Consider the following 6,454-nt stretch of genomic DNA (forward strand, 5'->3'; position numbering starts at 1 on the left):
TATTAACTTTCATAGAGTTTTACATTTTGATTTTACTCATAATTGTTTTAATATATATTCATAAGGAGGATTAAGTTCTTTAGTCTTTAAAAAAAAAAAAAAAAAAAATTAATCTCTTGTGTATTTTACTGCTAAATTTATTTGGTTTCCCAAGTTTCAAACTAGGAATGTGTGTTTGGGCATGAAAGTCATGTTAGTTTTGATTTTAACTTCCTTAAAAACTTAATGCAAATAACATTTATTAGAATATACTCATCAGGAACCTAGGAAAAACAACACAATCATAATTATGTAAGTTGGTGAAATTTTAAATTCCGGTTTATCCATTATGCTACCATTTTCCATGATAATATTTTGTTTGAAAATGTTGTTTCGAATTCTATTTGAAAAGATAGATACAAGTGTGTTGATGACGCGAGAGGGAAAAACCTATATGGAAAGGAAAATCAAACTAGGGAGAGATTGATTGTTTCTAAATTGTTAGATTGTTTTACTAGTCAATTTGTAACGTCTTGATAATTGAGACATTAATGCCTATTCCTACTTGACAAAATTGTTGTTCTTGAGTCTTGAAATCCATTACTTGGCCCATTCTTTGGAATTTATCATATTGCATTTTAAACATATTGAAGAAATCGTGCCTCAAATACCTCAGCTAGTTTAGTTTATAATTAACTTTATCTTGTAAACGGTCTATTAGTATATGTTATAAATACCACTTATCAGAAAACAAAACAGAGTAGTTTATAATTTTCTATTTTTCTGTAAACAAAACAAAGCTGTACACAATCTTCTAAGTGAAAAATAACATGAATCTTCCCATGGACGTAGGCATTTTGGCCGAACTACGTAATCCTATGTGTTTCTTCTTCTTCTCTTTATCTTCTTCGTTCGATCGACTTCAATCTTTCTGCAAATCACGTGAATATAATCTTGCTATCAAATCGTATCGAATTCCAGTGTATCGAGTTGAATCGTGCATCGATTTCTTCTATCGAGTAGCTTCAAGTCAGTCATTTTATCTTCGAGTTACACCGAGTAAAGATCAAGAGTCATCGAGTAAGATCGAGTATTGATCAGCCCTCATCGCGTTCCTTTAAGCAAGAACAGAATCTCATCGAGGATAAAAGAAAATTCTCAATGAGTATCGAGTAGAAACATATCGAGCATCGAGGATTTGACAGAGCCTTTCTCAACCATTTCTTCAACACCTCAATATTGATCTTGAGTAATTGAGCCTAGAGACAAAACCCCCCTACATTTCATTCCTATCGATCACAAATCATCAAAGATTAATGAAAACATATTCTTTATCCACAATGAACTTATTCAAGGTTAATGTTCCAGTTGTGGAAATACCTCTTGCATTTCCAAGGCTTCAACTGGTTATGGAAGTACTTCTTACATTTTGAGTTGGCAAAGAGAAACACCTAACAGATTGATAGAGAAAAAAGTCAAACAAACAGAATCACCTGAAAAGAAAGTCTTATTTAAAATGTAGGAACAAACTTAGGCATATACATTATGGAGCTTGAAACTATTGAGAGAATTGCAGACAAAAAATGAAGAAAAAGTAGGTAAAGAAGATGAGAACACTAGGGCTTCCACTGTGCGTTGGAGCAGTTTTACTCAAATCTCTCAAAGAAATCATAGTGATTACAAGATAAGTTCGAGGGCACGTTGTCAATGTGACTTTATTTTGTTTATTTGTCCATTTTCTCTAGCATCTATTTGTATCATGTCATGCTAAATCAACCAAATATTAATCTTGTAAATCTTTGTGGCTCAGTCAGAATATGATATATGTCCTTCATTGTTGTAATTTATTCATTATATCAATATTTTCTTGTAGAGTATCTAGATTAATATTTGGTTGATTTAGTATGTTGTAACTAAGTCACAATATGATTACAGGGATAATAATTTAAAACTATAATATCACCCACAAAAGTTCAAGACAATTTAATTGATAATTTTATACACGTTAAATAAATTAACTTAAGCATAACTCAATTGGTTAAATCATATATTTTCGACTAGAAGGTCAAAGGTTCAACTCCCCTCAAACCTACATGTTATGTTAAATTATAGAAGAATTTAAAGAAGAGAAAAATCAACAATAAATAGACGAGTAGAAGTCTTATTAAAAATTTTATTTAGTTTATTTATTTATTTTTATTTACATTCAATATGAACATATATAAATTAGTTGGCCAAAGTCTCATTTAATAATATATTTTTGGTTTCTTTATATTGAAATGAAAAAAAAAGGGAAAAAAGACATGATAACTACCTTAACATCAAAGGGGTCCACTAAATAGGCGTTGTTAACAAATTTCACTCGACATTCATGAAACTAATTAATGTCTCATTTGGTAACCATTTCGTTTTTTATTTTTGTTTTTAAAAATTAAGCTTATTTCGTTCACAATTCTTACATTGATTTACATTTTCTTAAGAATAGGGGTTGAATTCTTAGACAAATTCAAAAAAATAAAAACAATTTTTTGAAAGATACTTTTTTTCACTTACTTTGTGAACTTTGCACAAAAAAAAGGAAGAATTTAAAATCTAATTAACTTGATTCTGGAATTGAAAAAAATAAGGGAACCTCATTATACATGAACTACTTTTCTCATTGTAAATTAGTTTTGAGATCAACTAGAAAATTTTAAGGGGTTGTTTGTTTAGTAGGAGTCCAAGATCCCTATGAAGTAGGCATTTGAATCACCACATTTATTTTGCAGTAATGTAAGATGTCCGAGCATTTTGAGATTTCCAGACATCCTATGATGACCTTAGAAAGGCATATCAAGAGTTTTTGGATGTTCTAAACATGAGTTTTCAAGATTTCCATATTGAGGGCATTTTTTTTTTTTTTTTTTTACTTTTTTAACCCATTTTTCATATATATATATAACTCTTCTTTATTTTCGTTTCATAATTAAAATAAATACTATTAACTATGTATTTTTTCATTATTATTTTTTTTTTGTAGCATAGTTGCTATTATTTTTCGAAGGATATTCCAATTCAATTTTAAATTAATATTTATTTTATAAGAAATCTTAAATTAATCTAAATTATTTTGTTAAAAAAATAACAAATGAAATAATAAAATTATATTAATTTAAAAAGAAATTCAAATTAATGAAAAAAAATATGTTATATAAGTTGAAATTATATTAAATTAATTATAAATTCATGAATAGTTATTGAGACATTTTTAGAACATTATTAAAATTTAAGATATTTTTAAATATACATTCTAAAAAATAAATTTATCATTGTTATCATGTGGAGGTCAAATACATTTTTACTTGATTAAAATTTGGCATGAACATAATTTTTTTTTTTATTTGAAAAAAAGTTTAAACAGAGGTAAGTTAAAAAATAATGACAAAAATAGGGTATATAGGAAAGAAATTATAAAAGTGAGGTGGAAGGAAAAAGTATGACTCTTCATCTTCAGCCATAGATGTTCTTCAAGATCAAGTTTAGAAGTTTTGTTGATACTTCTTTAAATTCAAGTGCACAAAAATAGTGTAGCAAAATCGTGTATCAGTTACACGATTTTTATGTCAGCTAACAAACTCGTGGACGGGGTGCACGAGTTCCATATTTTTATTATTTTTTATTGCTTTTTATTTAAGTTGATACAAAGTGGAACAAATCTATTTACGGTAAAACAAATCTATGTGAAAAAAAAATCTATAGTCTTCATTCATTTGATTCAATTTTTATTTTACCGTAGGCCTTTAAAAATTTGAATTTCACAATAAAAAATTCAACAAAAATACAAAAAAAACTAAAAAATAAAAGAAGAAGACAGAAGTTGGAGAAAATGTGAAAAAATACATTTAACCTTAATTCATGGCTAGAAATTTGATTCAATTTTTATTTTATATAAGAACTTGAATTTCACATTAAAAGATTCTCAAAAAATGCAAAAAAAAAAAAAAAATACTAAAAAATAAATTTAACCTTAATTCATGGCTAGAAATTTGATTCAATTTTTATTTTATATAAGAACTTGAATTTCACATTAAAAGATTCTCAAAAAATGCAAAAANAATTCATGGCTAGAAATTTGATTCAATTTTTATTTTATATAAGAACTTGAATTTCACATTAAAAGATTCTCAAAAAATGCAAAAAAAAAAAAAAATACTAAAAAATAAAAGAATAAAACAGAAGTCGGGGAAAAATGTGAAAAAAAATAAATTTATAATTAAATTGTGGCTAGAAATTTGATTCAATTTGTATTTTAGACATTTAACAATTTCACAGTAAAAGATTCTCCGAAAATAAAAATAAAAAAACTAAAAAAATAAAAGAAGAAACAAAAATTGGAGAAAAATGTGAAAAAAAAAAATTAACCTTAATTCATGGCTAGAAATTTGATTCAAATTCTCCGAAGATGCAAAAACACTAAAAAAATATAAGGAGACAGAAGTTGGGAGAAAATGTGAAAAAAAAAAAAGATTTAGTCTTAATTCGTAATTACCTTAAATTGTAGACGGATACAACTGAGTCAAAACTCTTTGATCCCGTCCACGATTTCACAGCCCTATTTTTGTCAAAAGTTTCAAACCAACCTTATTTTTGTTAATAAATATTTAAATAACATTATGTTTTTAAAAAAATTCGTTTAAACACTAAACAAATTTTTAATTAATTTTTTTTATTTTTTCCAAATGTGAAAAATGCAAAGTTATTCGAAATTTTCTATAACATGCATTTTTTTTTGGTGGTAGTACAGCACTACACCATAAAAGCTTGATTTGACCACTCAATCTCACTTGCCTATCACAAATATCGAAAAGATACAGAATTTTTAAATCCCAAAAAGGCAGTTTAGTTATCACATAAATGCTCTTTTTTTAATTACCTGCTTTGTCCTCTACTAAATTTCACCTTTTTCGCAATTAAAAAAAAAAAAAACCTTTTCCACAGTTGCAACTTTAATTAAAATAATAATAATTTGGAGCGTGGCTGATTCATGATTTTTTTACAAATATGACAAATCCTATCCATGCGGATGCACTGACTTTTACCTAAAATTTGATTGTTATCTGATTTCTATATGATGTGATTGTTATCTGATTTTCATTTATATTTATTGTTATATGATTGTTATCTGATTACTATATGATATACTAATTGTTAATGATATAAATTGTTGTTCATTACTGTTTGATTGCTATTTGATACTAATTGTTATCTAATTGCTATCTTATACTGATTTGCTATTCAATGGTTATTTGATATTGAATGTTATTTTTATTTTTAATGATATCAATTATTATCTAATATTGATTATTAATGATACAGATTACTTTATGATAATGGTTGTCAAATTGTCAATGATAGTAATTATTACCTAATTGTTGTGTGATTACAACAATAGACAAGACACTTGATTAAGATGATTGATTTGGAAATGAAAAAAGAGAATAGTTGGGGCAGAATCTAAAATTCACAAAAGAAGAGAAAGGCAAATAAGTATTTTAAAAAAATCAATATATATGTGTTTTGATTCCAACCACTAAACCAGAGTCAAGATTTTAGTTTTAATTCTTTAAAAACAAAACCCATAAACCAGAAAAAAAAGAAAATTATATATATATAACATATTTGAACCATAGTACAAGATTTTAGTTATATAAAATTCACAGAAGAAGAGAAAGGCAAATAAGTATTTTGAAGTTCATAGTACAAGTTGATGTCATTTGAATCATACTCATTTTGGCTAAAAAAAAATACCATAATTTTTACCTTGTATAACTCATATAACATATTTTACATTTTTTCATAGTAAGAATATATATATAGTACTTTTTTATCCTTACAAATATTGGACCTTAATTTCATATAGTTCCCTTTTTTTTTTCCCTTTAATTCTAATTCAAAAGATCTCATATCAATAATATTTCGTTTGAAGTATTGCAAGACTACGAAAATGCGCTTAATGTATCATGATATTTTATGTAGTACCATGGGGTTGTTGTCTAGAGCCATGGTGCTATGTTTTTTTTTCTTTTTCTTTTTAAATAATAATATTAACATTCGACAATGTTTGCAACATTGTCTCCTAAAAAAATTGGCTTCATTTCCATCTTAAAATATACTTAACCTCTCACTATTCGAGTCTCTAACCTTTTGGTCGAAAGTTCAAATTTTATGCTAGTTGAGTTATGCTTAGGTCGATAGGTTTGTAAAAACCAATTAAGCATAACATTTAATAAACACGACACCAAATATTAAGCACACACATTTCTATACACATACTAAGATGTACAAATCTCTATACTCCTATATTTGTTATACTAAAAATATCTTAATTAATATTAGGTCAATCGACTCAAAATTATGCAACAACAATTCCCATCTAAAAACGTCTCAACATGTTTCGTCATTTCCTCTTTTAATTTATTACCTTCATTTATATGAA

Source organism: Benincasa hispida, unplaced genomic scaffold (genome assembly GCF_009727055.1).
Source record: "Benincasa hispida cultivar B227 unplaced genomic scaffold, ASM972705v1 Contig285, whole genome shotgun sequence".
In the NCBI taxonomy this organism is placed as follows: domain Eukaryota; kingdom Viridiplantae; phylum Streptophyta; class Magnoliopsida; order Cucurbitales; family Cucurbitaceae; genus Benincasa; species Benincasa hispida.